This window comes from Coptis chinensis, chromosome 9 (assembly GCF_015680905.1).
Source record: "Coptis chinensis isolate HL-2020 chromosome 9, ASM1568090v1, whole genome shotgun sequence".
Classification (NCBI taxonomy): Eukaryota; Viridiplantae; Streptophyta; class Magnoliopsida; order Ranunculales; family Ranunculaceae; genus Coptis; species Coptis chinensis.
In genome coordinates, this window is record NC_141464.1 from 14,393,100 (window position 1) to 14,403,291 (window position 10,192).

The window sequence follows — 10,192 nt, forward strand, 5'->3', positions numbered from 1 at the left end:
TGCCTCCAATGTCAAACTTTTGGCCACAATCACCTAAGTCCAGCAAGGGAATTGATCAACATAGCCAGCCCATGGCCGTTCCACATGTGGGGGCTAGACATCATGGGACTGTTCATCCTACAAAAGAAATCAGGGCTCAAATATGTCCTAGCAGCCACATTATTTCACCAAGTGGGTTGAAGCAATCCCACTAGTCCAGGTCAAGGAAGTCAATGTAATCAACTTCATCTGGACTAATATCATCACTAGATTTAGTCTACCCCACACCCTAGTCATGGACCATGGAACACAATTTGTTGGAACACAAGTCAAGGATTTTCTACAAAAATGGCACATCACTCAAGCATTTTGTACACCTAGATATGCACAAAGCAATGGCCAGGTAGAGGCCACCAACAAGGCCATCAAAGAAAACCTCCAAAAGAAGCTGGAGAGCAAGAAAAACCAATGGCCTGAGCAACTCGAAAACATCTATGGGCATACAGAACAACAGCTAGATCCAGTACAAATGAGTCTCCTTTCACACTTTGCTTCGGAACAGAAGCAGTGATACCGTCAGAACTCACAATCACAACTACAGGTTATGACATTGTTGAATCAGGAGTCAATGGCAACATCTTGGCAAAAGAAGTTGATCTCCTAGAAGAACGTAGAGAAGCTACCGCAATATCCCTAGCTCGGTACCACCAAATAATCCAACATTCTTACAACAAGAAGGTCGTCCCAACATGGGAGGGCCCCTACATTGTTGACAAAGTCGTTGGAAATGGCGCATATTGGATCAAAACCCAGCTCGGTGATAGGCTTCCTCGACCTTGGAATACAGCTATCCTCAAACGCTTTTATCAATAAGTTTTTCTCCAAGTACATAAGTCAATATAAATGAAGAGATGAAATCTCTTCAAACATTTAGAGTGCAGCTATCATTTTTGCATTACATGAGCACTTTGCGGTTCACACTAACGCGACGACCTAAGACATCACAATGTCAGGTAGGATATCAAAGACGGATTTCAGAACGACTCAACAACAACAGCCACGTAGTGGTTACTTTTCAAACAATTCAAATCAAGGTCCGCCAAAAGGACCCTAAATAAACTTAACACCAACACCAGGGTTAAGTATAGTTCAACTGTAATTGCCACTCAAAGGCCAATTATAAGACAAACTCAATCTAGGGGACTCCCAAAAGGACCCCAAGTCATCTTACGACCTCACAAAGGGTTTAAGATAGACTCAAATATAATGGCCACTTAAAGGCTAATTATATCAATCAGAAGTTCCTCCAAAAGGAACGAGTCAGGGCGTACACCTAAGGGCCAACTACACAAATGCATCAAGTCATACTCAAATGCTCTACGACCTATGACAAAAGACGACCTAGCAAAATCAAACAGTCCATCAGGACTAGTACTGAGCAACACAGGTCGTCAATCAACGAATCAGTCTAAACAAAAGCAATCACATGCATACTTCAACAAGTAAGTAATTTAAATTTTTCTAATTACAAAATCGGTTAGATACCGAGGCCCAAAGGTTATCCTGGGAAAACAACTTCAGTATCCCCATCAAATAAATATTGTATCAATATCAAGACCAAAGAGCTATTTAAATATTGTTCAAAGACCTCCCAACCCAACAACAAGACAAGACGTTCAGAATCAATTCACACAAGAATGGTTCTCAACATTCAAATGGTCCAGATCACCGCCCTCTACAACACCAGAACCGGTAACCTGATCCACAACAACTTCATAATCATCCAAACCAGAAACAATAGAAGGAACAGCTTGAGCAATCGGTGGCACAACGACTTGGTCAGATGGCAGATCAGATGGTCTATTAGCATCTACACCGGCATCTGCAGCAAACACAGTTGTAGCCCCACTTTCAATAAACACCTTAAGGCGATCATACTTATCCAAGGCCTCAATATAATCATCCAACAGCACGTACGCATCGCCACTCTCCATCATGTCCACTAAGTCGTTATATGCAGTCTCAGCTCGTTCAGCAACGGAGCGCAGCTTCTTGCACTCATCAGCCCATTGCTGAACCTCCAGCTTGGCGGAATCCAGAGCGGGTTGCAACAAAGCCACTTTGCCACCCAGCTCTTGACACTTGAGCCCTTAGCCCTGCAACCTCCATTCTCTCCACTTGTTGTTCAGCCACCAGTTTGCTACAAGCTTGCTTGCTGACATCCAGCTCCGTCTTGTAACGGTCGGAGATAGACACCATATCCTTCAACTTCTGATACATTGCCAGAACCTAGCAAACAAGATAACAAATATAGACATTATAATGGATAAATATCAACAATGACCCAAAAAAAGCAAGCTCAGAACGGAAGAAATACTCACATAGCACAACGACCTTTCCATCTCCACAAAGTTCAAGTCTAGGCCCTTACTATCCAGCTTGCGCCTATCCCTAGCAAGCGCAATACTATCCAACAACGCCGCACCAACCAAAGAGGACTTGAAGCTACAGTCACCATTTACAACAAACTTCGGCAACAAACTGTAGTGGTCCTCATAAGTAACCAGCCTATCAAGGACAGTACTGTCAACCTCACCAACTTTCTCCTTTCCTCGGGCGTCAACCACCCCAACATCAGCAGCTACATCCGACTCAACCACTTCGGAATGCCTTTTTAGATTAGGCTTGCGGAACGAAGTGGGAGTATCAATCTCCTACCAGCACTGTCACCTGCAGCACCACCAGTGCTTCCAGCACCCGCATCTCCAGAGGAGAAGCAGTTGGATGCAGAATGATCTGCATCACCAGAGGAGAAGCGGTTAGACGCAGAGCGTGCCACATCTTCTAGCTCAGAATGTTGGGACGCCAAGCGATTTGCATCACCCAGCTCAGAACGTTGTGATGCCAAACGATTTGTGTCACCCAACTCAGAACGTTGGGATAACAAACGATTTGCGTCACTCAGCTCAGAACTTCTAGAAGGCGTCACCCCTCCAGCCGTCCTCGCCGCTCTAGAATGGCTGCCACCAGCACCTCCACTCTTTCTCACTTCAGAAACAAGTGCTTTCTTTTGACTCTCCCTCTCTATGGCAGATTCCGAGCTAGAATCAGAAAGTTCAACCACTACCTTGCGAGCCCTAGCCTTTTGCTCCAGCCTTTTACAGTTGATTTTCTTCCCTCCACGCCTCTTAAAGTAATGCGCAACCTCCCCCAACAAAGCCTGCTTATCCTCCAAACTCAAACAAGCAAACCTTTCAAGCACACCATTCTTCGTACGATCACGGATTGTAACTTCTGCAAAAACAAACCAAATAAATCAGAACACCTAAATTACAATTTAAAACACACACATTACGACCTACAACATGAGGCTACCACAAGGTTGTACAACACGTTTATCAATCTCCAAACCAGGAGGGCAATATCTACCTATAGCTAACAATATCTACCTTACTCACCCCCACAATAACAGGAGACTTCCCCTTATAAACATGAAAACTAAAGTTCACACTACCCGACCTCCTCACAACAAAGTGCTCCGTCACATCGCTTTAACAGATGTTATAGCCCCTGTCATTCAACAAATCTAACATATGGAGAATCCTTTAGCTGTTCCCCACGAGCTGACAAGGGGCTTTCCCCAAAAAAATTCAGCACCTCCACAGTAAGACCGGAAAAGGGCAGCATCATCCCAGCCTTCAAATGCCCATAACAAATAACTACTCCTCCACCCCAACGAACATAGTTGTTAGTATACAAATTCTTCTCCCCAGCCAGATCATACATGACCAGGTCGGATTTCACCCAACCAAACTCCTTCCTCAAAGCAGTGTAACAATCCACCGACCTAGGCTTTCTCTCATCCACCGTCTCCAAATAGGAAGATGACGAAGCCTCATCACCACTACAAACCCTCTACTCAACTTTTTCACTTACAGTTCTCTCTCTCCATTCATTAACTTTAGCCTCACCACTCAAACTATCACTAGTCATAGACATTGCACAATCAAAGAAAGAAAGAAAGCTTAAATTTTTAAAGTTGAAAGACGAACCTGATTCAAGTTGGACGAGAAGTTTTTCTTTTTCTTTCTTTCTCTCTTTCTTTTTTTTTCTTTTTCACTCTAGATTATTGTCTTTATTTTTTTCCTTTGGTTGAAAAATGAACAAACAAAAAGCTTCTAACAAGTCAAAAAGCCATCAACTGCCCAAACACCTCGAGACAATCAAAATGTTTCGTGTTCCCAAAACCTAAATCATTATACGCCCACAAATCGCCGTAACTTCGGGCCCACAAATCCAGCCCAAATAGTTCGCGCACATTCCCTAAAACCTTATTTCAAAACAAAATAGCTGTCAGACACGTGCTTTCAAATCTTTACTTTTTAAACCGTTCTTTCCACATGCAACAAATGTCCACAGAACGAATAAAAAATAAAGGGGGTTGTGTAAGTACCCTCCGTTCTACACTATAGAGCACGTGTCCACAAGGCAGGACGTCTTACTTCAGCTCGTCCCACCACATCAGATCGCATTAACGACCCAACACCCGTGTCGTTACCGGCAAAGAATTCTGACCATTTCATGGAAAGATATCAACTAGCGCAATCCTGGAGCTTAGTCAATGCAACAATCAAGGAGACATTTACTTTGTAACATCAGAGTAATGGTGAATCATCAAGATAGCATACAAGGTGGATCTACAATCCATAATGGTTCAAGCACACATCCATAAATAAAGAGAGATAAACTATGTAAGGCTTGATTCAAGTTTACCCCGAGAAACTTGATACGTAGGGAACTCTTATCCCAAGAAGAGTGCAGCCATTCCCTATCCAACAAATCATCAGGTCGTAGTCCCAAAATAACCAACATCTACAATACTAATTCCCCACGAGCTACTAGATCGCTCCAGAACAGATCGTATCACTACGCAGATCGGTCTATGCCATGCCTTATCCTATCTTCTAGAGGCAATCATTACCGGGAATGTACTTTGCACGATCACTGCCCAAGAAGCTACTAATCACTGCCGCAAGCTACTAACCACAGCTACCGGTTCCCATCATTACAACATGTCTATCAACACAGTCCTCACACGCCTTCTCAATCTCCCCTACATTTTTTCAGGAGATCGAATTTGTAGACATACATGAAAAAGCTGTCCCGTGGACAATAGAATATAATTGGTCCACCTAAACACTTAGTCCACGTCAGGCTTGTCGCTTGTGGTCCACTTTACTTAAAATCTACTCTACGTTGTAATGAGGCGTAGGGGAGTGAGCTGGATAGCTATGGAAAATCCATGCGCACAAAAGACAACTTCATTTATATTTCTTTGGACTTTTTTGTCCCCAGTATCTATCTAAAATTACAATAGAGTTAATTAAATATTATTGTAATATTGAAGAGATTATAAGGGTTAAAAGATAAATATAAAAGCTGACTTGATAATTGGTGTTGGCAAACTTTTTGATTGAGTTGTCTAAATCAAGATAATCTATTTAGACTATTCTGTCCCTATTTGGCATCTTAAATTACAAAATAAACATTTAGATATTATACTAATAATTGGTAGAGTTTAGGGGCAAAAACGTCTTAAGGTTTTTGTAAAAAAGTTTGGTAAAACAGACGAATTGTAGTATAGACGCGTGGCATAGCCACGTGCTCAAAACTAGTTAGGTGAAATCCATCTCGTGAATATTCCTACCCTTGGTAATTTGGGTAATTTTGATATAACTGTCGCCAGACACAGTGCGATTTTAGAGCCAACGGTGATTAAAAGCAACAATCAAAGGTACAATCCTTTCTTTTACTCCTCTTCAAAATTCTAAGTTTGTGAGGTCCTATATGGTTTTAATTCCCCTTCAGCTTTATGGTTATCATCAATTAATACTAGATAACTGTAAGCAATGGGGGCTTGTAGTGGGGAGAGAGACAGTTGGGCTTGGTTGAGAAGGAAGGAGGGAGATGGAGAGGAAGAGTGAAGGAGGGAGATTGAGGACAGACAGAAACCAACCAAACTCCCTTTTGTCCCACGTACCCACCCCCCGTCAGCCTAGATCGTTTGTTCCGCTCACTTGACTAAAGTTTCGCCAATTAATTGTAGATTTTCCAATGAAATTTTTTTCACTCTCATTATTTGTATGGGAATTTTAGAATGAAAATTTTCCCTTGCAAAGAAGTGGGTCGTGATTTTTTTTTTATTTCACCACTATTTGAGATAGTCTTAGGTTCTAAATGTATATTGAATGATTTGTTCCATCTATTTTATTTTTCTATACGTATTTGTTTTTATATTGTGGGTCATGTCTTATTCATAAGTTTGATGTTTGAAGCATTGTCATATGTTATTTCCAATCTGTTTCCAATGATTTTTTTTTTCTTTGTGTGTTAGAAAATTGTATATTAGTTGGAGCAATTTTAGAAGCTCCCTAGGACATGTTTGATTATAAGCCTAAGAGGTGAATTCTATTTACCATCCTATGTTCCTAAACGTTTGATTACATACTGTTTGGTGACATGTAAACAGTTTTACATTCATTCATCTTGTCGGACTTTCAAAAATTCGCCTCTCTCTTCTCCACCCTCCGCTCCGCCCCATCGCTTAGCAAGAGTTATCTATATAACCCCTTCTTCTTCAAGATCGTTAAGCTCTTGACTTGATTATTATTATTACTTTATAATAATTATCAAGTGAGGCAGACCTAACGATCTTGGCCGACGGGGTATGTGACCCAAAAAGTATTTTGGTTGGTTTCTATCTGTCCTCATCCTCGAGCAATTTCTCCTTCCCTCTCCCGCTCCCTCCTTCCTTCTCAACCAAACCCAACTCTCTCTCTCCCCACCACAAACCTATCTCTCCCTTTCTCTTCTCCACCTCTGCTCACGCCCCCACTGCTTCCAGTTATCTAGTGTAATATGGTAATGTGTTTTGTTTTAGAATCTATGGTTATGGTTCATCTACCTTTGGAGGATTTAGTTTGAAAATATTGAGATGGAAGTTGAAGGGAATTCTTCTTCATCCAATTCCACTGTTGCCAACAAGAAGTTAATGAATATGAACAATGAAGATAGAATCAGTGGCTTACACGAACCACTTATTCATCACATCCTCTCTTTCATGGACATGAAAGAAGTTCTCCAAACAAGCCTTATTTCCAAAAGATGGACAAACCTATGGCGATCAGTCCGAACTCTTAAGTTTCATGAACATTCTTGGACGAATCGTTGGAATGGACGTAATCCCAAACTGTAGACACGGTTTTATTTCTCCAAGATGGATCTGATATAGACAAGTTAGATCTGTTTTTCCTCTCTGCCGAATATGCTGATTCCAGACTGATTGATAGATAGGTTACTTATGCTAAAAAACGACAAGTTTAAGTGCTTAGACTTGGTGGTGTATCTATTCTGTCTTTAGAAACACTCTATTTTTCTAGCCGAGTTAAAACTTTGGAATTATTTGGGATCTTGCTTCCGAGCAATAGTCATGGGGATTTAGTTTTGGACTTGCCAATTGTGGAAAGTTTTATTATTGAATATTGTGGCCATATTAGGGTTAAAAGGCTTGCAATATCTGGTCCTAAACTTAAGTACTTGTAGCTGGAGAATATTTATGAAGGATATAATTATAATACCTCGATTAAGATATCTGCGGCACCCAGTCTCGCATCACTCAAATGCATTGGCTATACCTACAAAAACTATACCTTGGAGAATCTTTCAGCTCTAGTTACTGCTGAGATTGAGACATATGTGTATTACATGGTAACCCGCAATATTTCATTTGGTAGATGTTTGAGTAGCATCCTAAAAGGAATCACTACTGCAAAGTCGCTTACTCTATCAGGACATGGCTTTCAAGTATGTTTTCTTTCATCTTTCTCTATTGTGAAAATGGCTTCGGCTAGCATTGTGTACTTTTTTTTTATTAGTGAGAACGGTTCTTATTTCAATTGTATAAAGCTTTCAGAACATTGGGAAAACAAATGTGCTTTATGATTTCTTTTCTTTTTTATTTTTGGTCAAGAAGTTTGGAACACAAGAATTTTGAACTAACACTGCTTTTAAATAAGTATGTCGGGTGACATAACAGATTTGTTGACTACAAACTTAAATGCCAATTTAGACAATCTCTATACTGAGGTACCTTTCTCCGAGGAATACCCCCTCTCTTGATTAAAGCTATGGTGTCGAATTCCAATGGTTTGTAACTTTGCTAGGTTGTAAATGGTTGATATATAGATGCTCTCCTCGAATAATTCAGTTGTTGCATATGGGAAAAACACCTTTTGTCAAGCACTTCCTCACTGTCAAAATTTTACCTGTGAAGTAGTTGTTTCTAGATTGCTCTCTTTTTCATTGTCAAGTTTTTGAAGAATTGCCGAATATGTTGGAAGGGGTGCCAGTTTCAGTCCAAAGTTTGAAGTATCTGAAGCTTACAGAATGGTGTGACAAATCTTACATCTATTCATTGGAAAAAATGTTAGAGGTTTTCCCACTTTTAGAAACTCTTGTCTTGGAAAGAACCGAGATATTGATCGATTACTGTATCATATTTCAGGTTTTTTCAACTCTTATCTTGTAGTTATACAAGCTTAAAGTTACCAACTACTAAGTTCATCAAACGCAGCGGAATAATATATAACAAATCAACAACTAGGGTTTCAACTCAATTTAATATTCACTATCATGATCTTTCAAAAATTATAATTTTTTTTCTAATAACTCATTGACAAAGAAGGCTACAAAACCTATATATAATAATACTACCCCTTAATAACTAGAACTCTAAACCACTCTAACTGGGGTTTTATTATACAGGCCAACATTGCTACTTAAAATATAAACAAATAAATAAAAGTCTCACTAGGGATGCCTATTACATCTGTTCTGTTTACCTCTTTTGTACATGTTGCTAATTATTGGAACAAGGGGAAAAAGTAGTAACGGTAGAAAAATAAAAGAAACAAATTGTAGAAACACAAATTGTACTGTTGCTTTACTAATTGTTTTTATCAGATAATTATTCGGCCTGAAGATGAGAGAGGAGATTGGGATGCAGAGTTATCATTTACTTGCAAGCTTCGTCAACTGAAGTGCATTGAGATGCAAAATTTTGAAGGGTCTAAAAACAAATTCAAGTTTCTCGAGTTTTTACTAAAAAGTGTTTTGGTGTTGAAGAAAGTTGGCATTACCTTGACTATTAAATTGAGTGGCAAGGAGAAGGAGCTGGCTGAACTCAATAAGAAGATACAGTCACTGTAAAAAGCATTTTCAGAGGTTACCATATTGCTAAATTTGAAGACGGTGCTCTGATTAATTATCTCATATCAAGAGTGGCTGATCTCAAAGCACTAGGTATGCTTATATGTTTTCTATGATTAGTAGATAACCTTTATATATATGTTGAATTTTTTTCTGTATTTTTTCTTTATTGTTTTATTTATATATTTTTTATTATTATTATTATTATTATTTTGGGGTGGGGCCGTGGGGGGGGGAGGGGGGGCAAGGAGCTAAAAAGAGTTTGTTCTGTAAAACTGATTACTTCTTTGACACTATATTAATCCTCTGGATTTTGACCAAAGGAAAAAGAAAAGGTTTATCTTATTTTATACTCTCGTCCGTCAGTGCACTAATACTACTCAGGTAAGGTGTTTGATCTATGTAGATAATTTTCTCATTGTAGGTGTCTAGTTTTGTTTCTGGGACGGTCCTATTAAAGTCTCCTAGAGACTTCAAGAATTCCATCAGCCCAATCACGTGAACAGAAGTCTTACTAATCCTGAAGTATCTGCATAGATGAAAGTATGAAACACTTAAAGCCATTTCCTTAACAAAGAAGACCACCAAGATCGGTCCAACACGGATTGAAATAAGAGTCGGTTTGACAGGAAGCTTTTGAAAATGTAGTGCACCTAAGTAAATGGGGAATGTCGATGAATACAAAGGTTAATCAAGCATCCCTATTCCATCACCCGAAAGGTTACCCACATAGGTCTTCCGGACTTCCCCAAAACCCATATGCAAGGCTGGTAGCCAAGGAAAAAGTCATGACAAACCTGCATAGGTTAGTCATCAGTAGAAGATTTCACTTGCTAATATTAAACAGGAACTTTGTTATGGCAGTCAGACCACTAGCGTACATGCTGTCGCTTCCTATTCAGTTATCTATGATGCATAACGTCTTTCACGTGTCTATGTTGAAAAA